The sequence below is a fragment of the Watersipora subatra genome, chromosome 5, assembly GCF_963576615.1.
Source record: "Watersipora subatra chromosome 5, tzWatSuba1.1, whole genome shotgun sequence".
NCBI lineage: Eukaryota > Metazoa > Bryozoa > Gymnolaemata > Cheilostomatida > Watersiporidae > Watersipora > Watersipora subatra.
The window spans coordinates 54,421,153-54,438,704 of record NC_088712.1 but is presented as its reverse complement, the minus strand read 5'-3'; the positions used below and the strand labels follow the sequence as shown (position 1 = coordinate 54,438,704).

The 17,552-nt window shown below is 33.9% G+C and overlaps 1 long non-coding RNA gene across 1 annotated transcript in view; it reads right to left on the bottom strand.

Annotated features, from left to right (window-relative positions):
- Positions 1 to 6,615: 6,615 nt before the first annotated feature.
- The window catches only part of LOC137396285 (uncharacterized), a 117,013-nt gene continuing 106,076 nt past the window's right edge, over positions 6,616 to 17,552 (bottom strand). The window contains exons 2-3 of the long non-coding RNA XR_010978523.1: positions 13,502 to 13,634; positions 6,616 to 6,941 (exon numbers count right to left, since the gene is read on the bottom strand). This is a non-coding gene — a long non-coding RNA (uncharacterized lncRNA). The remainder of the gene's footprint in view (positions 6,942 to 13,501; positions 13,635 to 17,552) is intronic.

Sequence of the window (17,552 nt, the reverse complement as noted above, 5' to 3'; positions counted from 1 at the left end):
CCATTCATGTTAAATGCTACTAAGAGGCCTGTCAAATTTTCAGTCATACCAACAATGCCAAATTTTTTTGACCTTGACATTGAGTTGAGATAAAGGATGTTTATATCATGTCTGTTGCAATGAGAAGGGAGAATCATCCGCATTACGACAGAGGAAGTTGTTGTGATTAAACAGGATCTAGTTTCAGATGGCAAATATTTAACCCAATTAACCATAGCCTTATTTTGGTGCTTTTAAAATTTGGTAGTAAACACGACTATCCCTAATCTATAATAGAACCAAGGGTACAACTTGCTTCAAGGATAGACAACTCCACAATTTTATACTTATTTTTAATGTCATTGCACTAATAGTATGACAATGTCTCTTTGTGTTGATAAAATTGCTCAGTTCAAGTTATCTATTGAAATTGTTTGTCTGGAAAAAGAGTGAAAAATAATTAGCCATTAGGTTTTGTTTTAAAATTGAAATACTAAGCCTTGGATTGACAACTTTGTTTGATTGTTGTTAAACATCACACTCAAGGCAATGCTCACTGGCAAACCACTGGCTAAGGTACTTATTACAAGAAGAAAGGCACTGATATAGTTTTAAGTGACCTGTTTATGGATTGTTGAAGTTCTGCCTAAAAAGGTCAATCAGAGGTTTAGTTGATTTTCTCTATAACTTATAGATATACCGGTAGCAGCCAAGTTCGTAAAGTGTTCAAAAGAGCTGTGCTGTCGACACACTCAAGTGTATAATAAATATAAACATGAACTATATGTATTAAATTCACAAGTTTATAGAGCAGCATGGGTGAACAGCAAATGACAGTTCAAATTTCAAGGTCACTGAGCATCCTCACCACTAGTACTCTGGGAGTCTAGTGCGCAGTGAAAAATCATCAGGTGTAATAGCTATATGCACAATTATTCAGCGAGGTCAATTGGTTGATCTATCAAGATGAAGGTTGTGAGTTTGAATCCCGTACAATACAATCTTTTTGCAACCTCTAAACGTTGATTTGGACGGATGGAGACGACTCTTATTATAGTCATTGAAAAGAACAGCTTATATGAAATTCTAAAATAGCTTTTCCTTTTACCCTCTTAGATACATGGCAGTTACAAATTCTATTGAGTAAAGAAAAATTTGCTTTTGATTAACTTTATCTAAACAGAAAAATATGAAGGAAGGGAATTTTTATTTATATCTGATTGAAAAAACTTAGAATTTCAGTTTTTCACGACATTTCAATTTTACTACATTTGTTTTAAGATAGCTTCAGGTAAATGGTATTAAACTAATAAGGCCATATTGACTTTCATATCCTTACATAAAACAATTTAAAAAATCTTATTTAGGCCCTTCTCATCATTGACAAATATAATATTTGATCGCATAAATGACTAACACAGTATTTTACATGTATGTTAACATACATGTAAAATATGCTGCTATCACAAAAATTTAATTTATTACCCAATCTACTAAATTCTCAATCCAAATACTGTATTGGCACCAAGGCAACACCTTTGAGAGAGAAAACAATTCCAGTGTTGTAATGTTTGGGCATGGTATTGCCAACCTTGCAACTAGTCCGTGTGTTGTAACAGACATATGTGACCAAATCTATGTACTAAACACATGGCATCATCATCGTTGCTTGGAATGCAAATACCTTTCCTTGTATATTGGCTGTTTTGATATGTGAACTGTCAAAAAATATTTTCCTCATTTTGTACTAAAAATAACACTTTTCCCTGTATTTCTCATCTTACATAGTTAAAAACAATATGATCCGATGCCTGCATGTTTCTGTGTATCGCAAGATGATTACATTGAAACAGGCATGCTGCTCAGAATGGGCAGAAGGAACTTCCTACAAAATGTTGTTTTTCAAGTTGGTGATAAACCGATAAAATCTTCCTGGTTTCTGATAATGATTAATCTTATCTTCCTTTGCAATGTATTAAATGCGATTGCCTGTTTACTTGTAGACATTTAGGAAGTTTATGAATGCACTGACTGAGTCATGATACCATACAGAGGTTATGTATACTAGTTCACTGGTAGCCCTGTGCTCTGTGAGAGATTGTTATTATGTGTAATAACTATGCATACAACTATTCTTAGATGTGGAAAGGTGATTAACCTTTTCGCTGCCGTAGCTGCATTTATGCATTTTCTATGGTCGACTGCCGTAGATGCATTTTAGGGACTTTCCCAGCAACTGCGTAGTAACTGAATATTATTATTTGTTGACAGCATAACCCACAGTCTTTAGGACTTTTATGATATTGACAGTGTTGTCCAAAGATTTCTTTATAAAATTAGCTTAAAATATTGAAGCAATTTAAAATCTTTGTTCGAGAATTTCCCAACCAAAATCGAACAATTTTTGTGTAAGTTCTGTTAAGTACCGCGCTAGTCAGAAAACAGGTATTTACTTATGTTGATGACATTATAGCCAATTCAGATTTAGATTTTCGTGATTATACAGATAATTAAAGTAGCAGCACTGTCTATGATAGTGGTGAAAGAAATAGTTTTGTAAGAGTAAGGAACATTGTGGAAGATCGTCTTAGCTTCTTAGCGATTGTAGATTCACATAGCTTTATCATCGCACAAAATATACAAACATTGAATTTTCTGCATAGCAGTATTGGTTAAAATGTTGGCAAAATAAAATATGTAACAAAAATGTTCTAAATAAAGTTTGAAATTGAAAAAATATTGTACACATATCATGAAGCAATATCGGCAATTTTCAGTAAAATGTCTGGCACGAGGCCGATAGCCGAATTTGTACATGGATGGCAGTAAAAGGGTTAAGTAGGGCAATGGTAGCATGCAGGTTTTGAAACCGGCTGTGCAGGTTCGATTCTCATGCTGCACCGGTGTATTTTTCTAACACTCTTTGCTATGGCTACGATGTGTGGCTATTATTATAGTAAATATTGTTACGAAGGAAGTCGTGAAGTGGAGTGAGCCATTGGAGAACAAGTTTCTACTATGACCAGCCATTTTGAGAACCAGATTTGGTAAATCCATCTGACAAACAAATGATACATACAATTTATATATAGGCTTCTTGCCAGTTTTATAAAAACCCTGAAGACATTTTTTGTTTGTAAACTCGACTGAAAGATAAAATTTCAATTGACAAAAAAATATTATAAGTAAAGAATCTATTTGGTCGATATGAAACAAAATAAAGATTAACTCTGAGAATTTACTTAAACTTTAATAGTGGTGTGTTCCGTCTAAGACTTTCAAAGACTAGATAATGGCACGCCTAACATTTCACTTAAAGTCTACGATTCTATCCGATTTCTGATAAACTTTCATAATGATTTTTTGACTTTGTCAAAAACTGCAGGTGTGAAAGCTAGTACACACCGTATCGCAGAAGTTGTTCTCTCGGCAATGATTTATAGACCATGTAACCACATTCATGATTGCATCCCGAGGCAACGCAGATATGTCAGAAGACATTGCAGCTGTTAAACTTTCCCAATATTTCCCTGTAGTTTTTTCGATGTCAACCTGTAGTTGAGTATTCATTCAACAACAGGTACAACTTCTCGATATTTCTCCGAGGGTCGACGACCGCCTGTACAATGTGAACCATTTAGGTGATAGTAATTCACGGTCGCTAATAGCGTGATTTATTTATTTCCATTTATGATAGTCGCTGCGGGACTAGCATTTGATTCAAGCATGCAACAACAAAGATGTTTCTTTGCGAAAAATTGAAAAAAATGAGAACACTACGTCACAGAGTATTTGCTGATGCAAACACGGATGGGTTTGTGTAAAGTGAAAAATTTTATCATCAACAATCACCAAAGGATTGTGGCATCAACGTCGAGATACGGCGATATAGTGTGAATCAGCCTTAACGCAAATCCTTTGTAATTACAACAATGTAGTGGCAAGGCAGTTTTGAGCGCAACTGCGCGCTGTCGCATACATACAATAAGTTTGCTAAGGTTAAGGGAACATAGCCACCCACTCCCAATGTTCCCATGTTAGTCATACACTTTCTTGGATTATATCTGTACACAGTGTTCATTTTCATGTTCAATACTCTTAAATTATTGAAAAGAATAATCCATTATCTATCAATCCATTATCTATCAATCCATTATCTATCAATCCATCATCTATCAATCCATTATCTATCAATTCCTTATTTATCTATCCATTATCTATCAATCCGTTATCTAACAATCCGTTATCTATCAAACCAATAGACATTTTGCAGAGCATAACACATGTGTTATGCTCTTTAAATATAATAGAGAAGAAATAATAAAAAGTAAAAATACTATATGTACGGTAAGGTTAATAAACTAATGTACATATTTTGTTGAGTGATAATGAAACAACTAGACCCTTTAAGTTCTGATGTTCTAGTCTAGCCTAGGTTTTTAAAATCTTGAATGTATGGCTAAAATATTAAATAAGAGTTTAATATACTACCAAAACAGTAAATAAGGCTTTCATGTATAAAAGAAGAAAAAAGTAAAAGATACCATATTACCGAATAATGATAAAATAGGCTAACCTAGGGTTTTACGACCTTGAGATTCATTCAACGACGAATTCGTTCATCAACAGATTTTCTCGTTGAACGTTAAACGAGGTCCACCTGTATTTGACAGGCTGATAATATATTGTTGGAGCAACAGGTAGTCATTTCTTGATGTTATGGTTTGAGGGCTTCCATTGAAAAAGTAATTTTTTAAGCAAACAATCAAGGAGCGTTATATGCTCTGTAATGTTTAGTGTAACAGCTGTGAGGGTACTCCAAGTAACACTTGAATTGTTGATCATGAATCATGCCTTTTCCGGTGGATCACCTGATGAAAAGATAATACACGAGCATGACCAACATTCATAGCAAAAAGGTTTGAGCTTTGTTTCCACAACCAAAATTAGCAGAAGTGCGTGAAGTGCCATTCACTCCCCAAACATATCAAGCTCTTGAAAACAGTAGCAAAAGTTTGGTCTTTTGAAATCGCATAGTTCTCAAGTTACGCTGATGTAATAAATAGTGGCATTACAGGGCCTATAGAATCTATGGGACTGTATTGTAAAGTCTTTCCAAGTCTGATAAACTTTTATGGGTTTTTATATCTATCAGCTGATGGAAAGCAGAGCCTGAGTTTAGTTCCTGAATACACAAGTGATTGCATAAGGCGGTTCTAAGAAAACTTGGGTGTTTGATAATTGGGCTTATCTAGATAAGGTTTCCTTTTATTGACACATGGCGCAGATTTTTGGGTTGTAGACTTACATGTACGCCTGCAAGACTCGCTGTTTGAACCTAATTCATGACTCGCTGTTTGAACCTAATTCATGACTCGCTGTTTGAACCTAATTCATGACTCGCTGTTTGAACCTAATCCGTGACCATTTCAGATGGTGAAGATTGGCACTTCATATGTACATATAGCCAATTGTACACATTCGGAAACGTGTCGCTGCCAGTATTAATTTCTTTAGTATTCCAAATAAACCGTTACTACTACTTACTACTACTTACTACTAGATGAGCAGTAAACAGCTCCTGCACAGCTGCATCGCTAAACAAATTTAGCAAAGTAGAACCATAGATCTGTTTTACAGCTAATAGTATCTACTAGCAGGTTTTTAGTCTTTCTTATGATTGAGTATACTGTTAGGTCAAGGTTAAAATTTGGTAGATAGCGCTTGTTCAGAAGCAGAACCTGGTTCATAAGTCACAGAAGTGGAATACAGACAGAAGCGTTTGATCTGGCCATAGATTTCTGTGTGTATTGTATGTCTTTTCTGCATGAGACGCAACCAATGAAAACCAGGTTTTTAAAGATGTCAAGGTTAGTAGATCTTATTGTCACCATTTTCTGAACCAGCATGTTTGAGCCAAAATTAATTTCACTGATATAATGTTTTCTCTTTTAGTTTTTAGTTCTCATAGAAGGCATCCAGGCATCACAATCACCTCTAACAAAATTACAAAGATATTGAAAGTTAGATAATAAAAGCGTGTAAGATAGAGGTTTTCGTAAAGAACAGCTCCGCACCCCTCAGGGTAGAGGGCGTGCCGTTGTTCGAGAGGGTGCACGAATCAATTGTGAAGAGGGAAAAAGTGTATTTGTTGCTCCAACAAATAATTGTTGTTCCAACGAATACACTTTCTTTCTCACAGATATATTTTTCATCCCTCTTAAGGATCAAAAATGAATACCGTATTGCCATCAATCCTGAAATTGATCTGCGGCATTTCACTCACCCACAACTAAACACATTTCAATCAGATAAAAGCAGTGGGAAGGCAGGAAAAAGTCATAGATCATGAAGTAGGTGGTTTTTATATGCGGGTATGTGAAAACATTAGACTCTTCTTAGAATGACCTTCCAATAACGTACTGTTTCATATATTCTGAATATGGCTGTTTTTTTTATTATGTTTTGAGCCTTTTTATTTCATTATAAACAAGGGGAGATTACTCTTATTAGTCGTAGGGGTTAGGAAATGAAAACGAATAGGGAAGTACTGGTCTAAAGTCTGGTTCAAATATCTTTTTAATCCGTTCTAATCCCTCTGTTATCAGCTTGAAGGATAGTTATCAATTATGGACTGAGTCATTTTATATTTCATCAGCATGTGATAGTAACAAATAATGAGTCATTTACAACTCATTTACCATGAGTCAGTATCATCAACAACTCATGTGCTGCCAGCTAAAATACTAGCTTATCTACTGGTGAAAACAAACATAATAGTGATCTAACTGTAACGAGGGCCGGCCTTGGATGTCCTTACTTGTCGAAGGAATAACCACAAACATCTCAGTTGTTTATTGATAATTAAGTTTTGGTACCTCTCGGAGCAATCTCAGCCAGACTTTGGCACACTAGCTGGGATTATCTGCGGTCTCGCTAAATCAAGTATTCCTTCAACTTCTCTACAAAATATGCCAACTCTGAATTTGACAATCTGCGGTGAAAATGCAGTTCCTATTGCATAGTAATTGACATTTTCAGAGCAATGTGACGAATTATTTTACAAAGGCGGGTTCATATGATTCAATTTTTTGTTTCATCTTTTCAAAACTTTTAATTTTCAAAAAATGCCTGGTTTGTAAAACCGCAAAAGCATTCACAAAAACACGCTGTTCAGCACTATTCAGCTGACATACAATTGATCTACTGCAACAGTCAACACCGGAGCCTGCCAAAGTTTCTTCACCAGTATTTTCCGAGACAATCACTTTTATATTTGTATATTACAATCTTACTAGCTTTTGTGTTAGTTTTGCGTAAACACTCTTTGCTTCGTTTATTCAATAGTATTAAAAAGTGTAACATTGTGAACAGTTCCAAATAGTATTTTACATATTGTTCAAAACTTGAAAAAAATGTCAAAAGGCTTTGCAAAGTTCAGTGAACATCTTTGACTAGCTATTATAAAACCGCAAACATAAAAAAACTGCAGATGTCAGTGCGGCAAGAAATAATTTGTGGCAACTACATAGACAACAGATGCTGCCACAAAAAATCTTTTGAAACTACGCAACAACCAAACTAAAAATGAGGAAAAACAACTCTAAAAATCTGAACCAAACCACACAGTTTAAAGTTGTTACTAATCTTGTCTGAAAATACAGCCGCCGATTAAGTATTCATTGCAAACATTATGCATGCTTTTCTCACATGAAATAAATGCTCATAGCTTGTCTGTCAAGCAAATCATAAATGCAAATTACTTGGTATTACGTGGTATTCAGCCTTAAGTTGATTTTGTGAACTAAATTATTTCCTTTTCAACCATTCACTAATATCACATAAAAATATCACATCAGATGTGCTTAGAATTGTAATATATGGAGGTTATTGAGGGACTACTAATCGCTTAGCGTTATCAGTTTTTAATTTAAAAATAAACTTTCATGATTTATCGACAGGCGAGCGAGTGTGAAGGATTGATTGGACACCAAATGTGGTTTATAATCTGACAAATACCACCTTTTATCTGTCGAGATGGAAAGCGGTTGTTACTCTTTGGGAAAGTGTAGCTTACCATTTCAACATTGCTCAATCAATCGATAAATTAAATGTTGAACGCAAAAGATTACCCAACCAGGTGCAAGCGATGCAACAGCACCATGAAGAAATAGCAACACTCTGAGTTGAATATCAACAGCATGTTCTAACCTCTTTAGAATCTGTAATTGCTGAAACTGCTGAAAATTGCTGAAACTCAAACTGCTGCCACAAACTGCCGCTACCAGTAACAATAGTTGCAATTGGAGTAGCAGTTCAGTACTTTTCATGTTATTTTATAATTTTCAGTTAGCTGAAGTAGCTAAATTTTTTGCAATTTTTTGTATACCGTATCTCATTTAAATTTGGTAGAATCTTATCCTACAAAGGTAATCAATATGAAAAATATGGTCAAACTTCTGCATACAAAGTTGATTCATTCTGATGTATGCTTTATATACAAAAATAGTAATATGTCGAAGCAAATATTCTGATAAGAAAGCACTGAACTTTATCTAATTCGCTCTACAGTCCCAAACCTACAATACATGTACAGTGCCGTCAGAAATTATGAGACCACCTCACATTTTAAGAGACAAGGTGGTAGCAATGATTTACTGACTTAGTTTTACAAAAAACTATCATAAACCATATACCATTAGATGCGGAATTTTCTACTGATTAATATGAAGCAAATTTACATCACATAACAATCCATACTTATTTTTTATCCCAATCGAAAGGTATATGCAACTGATATGAATAAAAAAACGAAAAGATATTTTCGTTTTTTTATTCATTTTATTATTTTATTCATTTTTAATTTTTTTACGCTAAACTATTTGACTTTGTGAGATTACAGAATGCACAACACATAGTGATGACATCACGTTTTACCACTAACAAGCTATGTGGTTGGACACTGAAGAGATAACTTGATGACACTAATTCTATCACCAATGCTGTAAAAAAACAATGAAAGACTTCTGATTTACTTTACTAGAACAAGGAGAAATTTCTGCATCTAATGATGTACAATATGTGGCAAATGAATGAATTAATATGGTGCCAGCAGAGGTGCAAAGTTGAACAAAGGCGAGAATTATTGGGTGGTCTCATAATTTCTGACAGCACTGTAATTAGCTACTAAAATTACAAGTACACTAAACTATTCATTACATAAAAACAAAAGCATTGTATAAAGTTGTGCATAAAACTAAATGAAAAATCTATACAGTATATAAAAGACATTACTATGCAGTAATAAAAAATAAAACGCTATTTTTGTTGCTGCACCTTATAAAAGGAAGTGTAAGTTAAGTGATATGTAGATTTAGAGGTAAGTAGAAATAGGTACTTACCTTTGGTAACTTACTGTAGGTTAGACTAGGTAAAGTTTAGTCTAATTTGGCATGTATATTATTATTATTTTTATATATATTTATGTTTTACTCTAAGTTTTCACAAACTATATGTATATTTCTCAAGTATAAGTATGTCTGTGGATATGTGTGTCATTCCGGCTATAGATCTTATAATCTTGATATTAAAATTCTGTGTACTGATGGATTTGATCTCACGACGAATGCATCAACAATTTCTTATCCAGGCGCTCTACCACTGAGCTAGAACACCACAGTGATCAGGCCCGTTTTCATATAACGGATACACCATGCGCGTGCTAATTATTTTAGCCTTTAGCGTCGACGAGTTACGATTTTTCTATTCAGAAATATTTTGGGACCCAAGTATATGCAGCGCGATGCTTATTCATCTTTTTTTGTTAGGGCTAATTTATTCGGCCCCACGATATCGACAATAATTTATCTGGAACTTAAAATTTGGCGACTTGTGTACTGATTATATACTGTAGAACTTCAGTTCTCGAACGCTTCGTTTCTCGACCAACTCGGATTTTGACCAAAGATTTTGAGATTTGCTCGTCTCGGAGCTCGAACATAAATTCGGTTCTTGACCAAACCGGAGCATGCGCATTGGAATTAGAACAGCTTCGGAAACAACATGAAAACATTCGTTAACAAACAGAGAAGCATTTTACGCTTCATGAAATCTTTACAAAAAGGGAAGAACCATCTGGGACGGCGTTTCCTCTACCGAAGAAATTTGCTAGGGGGATAACCCCTCCAGGCGAGTTACCCTAAATTGTTTTGGAGGAGGATTCTCCTTTAAAGATGATAAGTAAATGTGCTATTGCTGTTTATATTTTCTTTTTCCTATGATTTTTGATGTAACTGATCTGTTGCACTTTTTGCTGTTTCATTATCAATTTCTGAAATTTTTAGTATTGCACCTTAACCTTTAATGTTTTTGATGTTTTAAGAGCCAAACATACAAAATGTTTACATTTGTTTTCTTTTTCCATCCTCATAAATAGAAAACCTTTTATAATAATTAAACACGATCTATATCTACCCGTTTTTATTTATAGTATGCGGTATACAGTCCAGTATACACAGTACAGTATATAGTACACAGTACAGTTTATGGTGTAAAATGTTGAAAAAATGCTTTACCGAAGTTGTTTTTTGACCTTGAAATGAATCAAAGTTGACATAAATTTATTCTAATGGGAAAAATTGTTTCGGATCTCGAACAACTCGGTTTTCGAACAACCTTCTGGAATGGATTATGTTCGAGAACCGAGATTCCACTGTATGTTATTAAAAAATATACTGTACGTCGCTAAAAGTTATGAAATTTTAAAGTTACAGTGGTTTGTGAACTTTTACAGTTCTTTTATTTATTTTTAATTTAGTTGTCCTGCACAAAATCTTTTTCTCATGATATGAAGTTTGAAAGTTACAGTTGTTTGAAAAAGTTTGAAACCTTTACAATTGTTTTTATTTTCTCTCCTAATTTACTTCAACTACGCAAAACACTTCTCTCATGATATGTAGTTTGAAAGTTAGAATGGCAAATGTTGTTATATGTTAAATACAAATCAATTTTCTGTCCAAAAACTTTTTTATTAACCGGGCAATGCCGGGTGGCACAGCTAGTAACTTACAAAACTTTGATGTGACTCCTTGTGAAGAATCAAATATTTGTTCAGCTTACGTATCACATCTTTGTAAATTTGTATGTTGCGGTGATTAAATGTAGAGATTTGACAGTTTAGAGAATAATTTAAGATTTGTATTAAAAAATACATTTAAAATAAAATTTACGTTATCAGTTGCTTCTGTTCTTTTCTGAAAAACCAGCGAGCTTATTTTTTTCAGTTTTTGCATTACTATAAAATCACACTAAAAAATTTTCTATTTTTGAAGATAACAAAATGAATGATTGAAAAATAACTTTTGGCTAAAATAAATCCATTAGGTTTGCGTGCTGAGAGTTATCCTTCAAACAAAAACAATCATACACAATTCTAGCATTTTGAACAGCAGGAACTGGCTTCTTAGTAAGGCAGGAAATAACTTGTGTACGTGGTGATATAATTAATGAAACAGGTTGCATCAGCTAAGCTGTCCTTTTGGTTGTCAACAGAAATTAACACATAAGCAAGGCATGGTCTTGCCACAAATGCATACACTTGGTCGCACAGAAATCCATACTGAATAGTCATTATTTATGCTGGTTTAGGGGTTTGATCAAACCACCTCTCATTCAAACTCCTTGCTATCAAATAACATGAAGCAGGAAAAAAGTTGATGGCTTCCTTTTTGAGGGAAAAGTTTTTACGGCCTATTAATCTGATGATAATGTTGTATAGATAGGTTGGATATATAGGTCCCCGAGCATGCCTGTGATTTAAGTTTTAATAATAAAAGACTAAATAAGTCCACAAGGAAACCTAGTTTCTAAATGCTAACTGGTTTTGTGTCAAATTCACAGCAGTCTAACCTTTTGCTACAAGATTTATTTAAATCCTTTAGAAACAATTAAAAAAATAAACTTCAAACAACGTATTAATGATAGTTACGGATTTTACATGTTAAATTAAAACTGTTTTTGCACTAATAAACTGTGAACTTTGAATTTCAAACTTATAATGATGTTGGCGGAACTAAAATTGTTTTTAGACAGCACCGTTCCAACAATGAGGGCTTTACCTCATAACTGAGACATTTCAGTAGGAAGGAAACATGTACACATTAATAGGAACTGTAATAGTATGTATACCATGTGGTCCTCTGAGTAAACATACAATTTCAAACTTCATCTTCTAAAAATTTCATGTGGAGACAATTATCTTTGTTACATGGCTGATCATTGACAAGCCAAATTGGTGCAAGCTATGTGAGAAAATAGTTGTTTTGTAACTAACCAAGATTGAGCCAGCCATCTAGATCAATCTGTAATCTGTATGGCCGTCTGTAAACAGTAAAAACTTGAAAGGAAGTCATTTAAATAAACCAAGGGGTAGTAACTACTTGTTAGTTGTGCATGCCAGTTGCCGGGCCCCTTGGTTAGTTACACTTGTTAGTTGTGCATGCCAGGTGCCAGCCCCTTGGCTAGTTATACTTGTTAGTTGTGCATGCCAATCGCCGGCCTCTTACTAGTTACACTTGTTAGTTGTGCATGCCAGTTACCAGCTCTCTTGCTAGTTACACTTGCTAGTTGTGCATGTCAGTTGCCAGCTCCTTGGCTAGTTACACTTGTTAGTTGTGCATGCCAGTTGCCAGCCCCTTTGCTAGTTACACTTGCTAGTTGTGCATGCCAGTTGCCTGCCTCTTGCTAGTTACACTTGTTAGTTGTGCGTGCCAGTTGCCAGCTCTCTTGCTAGTTATACTTGTTAGTTGTGCATGCCAGTTGCCGGTTCTCTTGCTAGTTACACTTGCTAGTTGTGTATGCCAGTTACCAGCTCTCTTGCTAGTTACACTTGCTAGTTGTGCATGTCAGTTGCCAGCCCCTTGGCTAGTTACACTTATTAGAACTTAGTTGTACTGTATCTCAGCAGATGAATAGATAGGCTAGCAGCCAAAACAGACAAATAACTACCGTAAACTAGTGCTATGAAATTTTTTTCTGGAATTTTTGCTCCATCTATTTCTCTTTCAGCTGAATTGAAAAATGTTATATGAATCAACAAAAATAGGGTTTGCAATGATGATAAAAATCACCAAAATTACTTAGCAAATCAAATATTTTATTGCGAGCCTTTGGCATCTTCCATTATGTTGGCATGTTTACTTGTAAGAGCAGTTTTTCAGTTTTCTACTACTAAATTAAGTTTTCTAGAAGTTATTCGATGTTTGTATCTTCTCAGACATGAGAAATTGACAAGTAGTTTTGTGACCATGCAAAATGCAGAGACTTGCAATATTGATTTGTATATGTGGCGCCAATCTGTTGATAATAATTGCGAGACGATATGCGTAATTATTTATGCAGATGTAGGGGTGGAAATTACTGTCATAATTTGAAATCTTTACATAGCCACTCTACCGGTTTCAACAGGAGCTTACAATGCAATTGCAAATAATATCTGTCAGACCAAGTGAAAATTATGACTAACCTTTTATTGATATATTGAGGAGTGACTCATCTGCTCTTTTATGCTATCGATTAGTTTCACAATACAAGAGGATGAGTCAAACCTGCACCCAGCGTCAATTCATCAAATTTGTGGTATGTCGTCAAATCAACTCCTACAATAACATTCAACATATAATGTAAAATTGAGCCTCAGGCTCCATTTCTATGGGATGAAAGGCGTAGGAATGACTAATCACACTCAGGGCAGAGAGTAACAGTATTAAATATGAAGGTTACGGTTGGTCGATTGCATGTTGACTCATTTCTAGTTGCTTAATCTAAAACAAAGTTCTTTGACTAAATGAGAAATTGTTCTTATTGTTTATTTGGCCAAACAATATTTATAAACAACAATTTACAACAAGCCATGTTATAGACAGAGATTGCGTTTGTTATTAAAGATAACATTTGAAGTTTGATTCATTTGACCTTACACGGAAATGTAAGGATTTTGAACATTGTGTATGCTAAAGCTTATGAATTATTGTTCAATTATTCAAAAAAATACTCAAAAGCATCAATCTACTACTGTTAGATAATAATAATTAGAAAACATGGTGGCAATTTATAGCTTATTTACAATTTATTCAGAGTTACGCTCTTCGTTGTCCGAGTAGACAACTTCTAAGTGATCATAAATGACAACATAATAAAGAAGATGGAATATGGTAACCTCAAGATGATCGAATACACTGTTTTAAAATTCTACATTAGTATAATAATGATAATCATAATAATAATAGCAATAATAGGCGATGTAGTAATTATAGACAAATAATAACATAAGTTTTATGGTTTGCACTACTTAAACAGATAAACATGCTACCATTCTATGAGCAAAACAACAAGCTACAGATGAGTTTAATATACCAACTGCTTATCCAATTTCACCTCATTTAATCTCAATTTAGAAGTGAATAGTTGAACAACACTTAGGAACAGGTTTACCTGCGGCTGATGAAGACTGCTATTAATAAACTAAGTTAAAAATGCCCAATTCTTTAATGGGTTTATGGGGAATAAAAAATAAAACCAATGCTGATTCAATTTTCATTTAGGAGAGCTAAGGATCTTTACTGATTAGCTATTAAAATCTATAATCAAGCTTACACAAATAAAGCTGCTTGTTTTATGCAGTTAAATTATGAACTTTGATGCACGTATCATGTATAAAAAAAAAGTAATTTTGCCTGTTTCAATACAACTGTCGGTTGTACAATCGAGGTTTCAGTAGTTTTTCTTGCACTGACTTCATTTGCTCTTAGAAGGATGTGAAAATTAGTAAAGCTGAAATAGCAGCAGTATTCAGCCACTAGCAATATAAGATTATAACAATATTTTCAAACAATTGAGTGGCTCATGTGTCTTATTTTGATGATAGAAGAAATATTTCCGGACTATGTGGTATTTGATGAAAGAGATGTTTTGAGAGATTTCTTTTTTCATAAAATAGGCAATTTTTATATTTTGGAGATTTTAAGTTAATAAAAACATAACTTCTCTAAAACCTCAAAATCTTGAATGCAAGTAACAAACTGTTTCACTGTTTTACATTTTCAGTCACTGATGCTCAGCTATAAATCAGCATTACTAAACAATGAATAAAAATGGCAACCTAGCAATTTCATTTTCAGTACGAAAACAAAAAACGTGTTAACCATTGAAGTTGAGAGTGAGTAATCTAAACTATTTATTGTAATATATGTTGCAATGAAAAGTTAGAAGTATGAACTTATTTGTAATAATCACAAGTGTGTAACGTTAACTATTTAGAATTGTGTGCACACATTAATTAATTCTGTTGTCATATCCCGCTTTTGTGTACCTTTTTTACACCTAAAAATTAGTTTTCACCATTTTAGTGGTTCATGTATGAATGATAGTAACTCAAACTGTATCAAATTTAAAACCCTGCAAATTAGGAGTTTAAAAATCATAAAAGAATTCCTATTTCAAAAAGAATTTAACTATTGAAAAGTAGAAATGACGATGCCGTGCAAATATTTGCTGTAGATAAAATAATACATTCTTAATCTTCAAATCAAAGATAACCCTGGAGTTGTTATTGTAAAAGATATACAACTCCAAACCTTAATTTTTTGTACTTATTTTCAAGAATTTGTTGTTCAAAATACAATTTAGTGTAGTTCAGTGCAAATCTGAAAAAAAATGAATTTAATCAAAAGTTGAGAGTTTGAGCAACCAGTTGAGTACTGAAGAAATGCTCAAAAGGAAGAACTGCTTGCAAAAAAATAAAAATTCATAAAAAAAACATCGCACAGTCAAAACCTGCACGTGAACTTATAAAACCTTGAAACAGCTTCATTTATAATGCTGAAAAAACAAATCTAGTATGAATAGTAATGAAAACCTCAAGTGGCAGATTACACATACACAAACACTAATTTACTAGCAGAGTATTTCTGTAGAATATATAATGAGGATATCTAGAGAGGCATTTATATAGCATCAATGGACCTACATTCCATTTTCTTAATGCCTTTTCGTTGTTTAAAATACACTTACCTACTGCCATATCTAATGTCTAGCTGCAGCATGATAAGGTCCGATAAACTCTTCAGTTAACTGGAGTTAAATAATATTATAACAGAAGAGCGTAAAAGTTTTGCTCATTTATAACCAATCAGGTAACAATCTATTTGCCGAGTAAAATATTCACATTAACACCTTCTAGAAAAGTCTGGAAAAATTAGAAGTGTACTGAGTACTGGAAAACATATCATGATAAGAAATTACAAATTAAATTTTGAAAATAGTCTGTAAATTGATAAGCAAGGAAAATAAAATGTTCACATCCTACAGAACATAATTACCGGTATATTTTGTGTCAACAAAATACATGTAGATTGTCTGCTCATGACAAAGCAAAGGTATACAACTTCAACTTAGAGGTACACTATTTGATGAACAAAGTAATACTGTATTAATATGGAATGCAGTAATATGTTGCATTCATCTATTTAAGCAAGCTTCCTTTTTGATTCATTTTATTATCAAAAAACAAATTTTTTTGAGCAGAATTACTAACCAATAAACAGAATTGCGCACTACATAATAGTGATTTTTACAAAGTACAACTCAAATTGTTAAAACCTACATAAAGTATATAAATCTCAGCGTTTGTCGTCCCGATATGTCCAGTTATAGTGATGAAGTTTTAAGAACAAAATATTCACTTGCCACTGGATTTGAACTCGGACCCTCCAGGTCTTCAGACAGATGTACTAACAACTACATGTACATTATGTGCCCAATTGATGATACTAATTAATAATTGTATACATACTTATAACATTGATTAAAATATGCATAATAGCATTGAGTGACGAATAACATCATACGAGTTGGCTTCACGACTATTGTTGTAAAGATTTAGACAAGCTCAAGTTACCAGCTTAAGTTACTCAAATCAGCCAATTTGCTAATTTAGCCATTGGCTAATTAGTCAACTTAGCCAATGGCAACTACGTTACCTGCCAATTTATAAGCTGTTTTTCATTACCTGTATAACGAGGGCATTCACCTAGTTTCATAAAACATAGCCACGGCGTAATATGACCAATGTTTATTAGCTTCATTTCTTCAAACAGTTCTATTGAGGTAAAATTCGACATAAAGTGCAGGAACATCGATTTCTTAGCGTTGTATGAAAGAAGTTTCTTACATGGGATCATGATAGAAAGTTGTATCAATCCCTCTACTATCTTATATACCGTGTAGTGTTAGTCCGTCATCAACTTCTGGCAACTGCCATGACTACTAACAAATGCCTTAACTACTTGCAACTGACATGACTACTAGCAACTGGCATGATTACTAGCAACTAGCATGACTACTCGCAAATAGCATGACTATTCGCAACTGCCATGACTAATCGCAACTGCCATAACTACTCGCATCTGCCATGACTACTCGCAACTACCATGACTACTCACAACTGCCACGACTACTCGCAACTGCCATAACCTCAGAAATCAATGTAGCCAGGGCCCCACTACTTCATACTACAA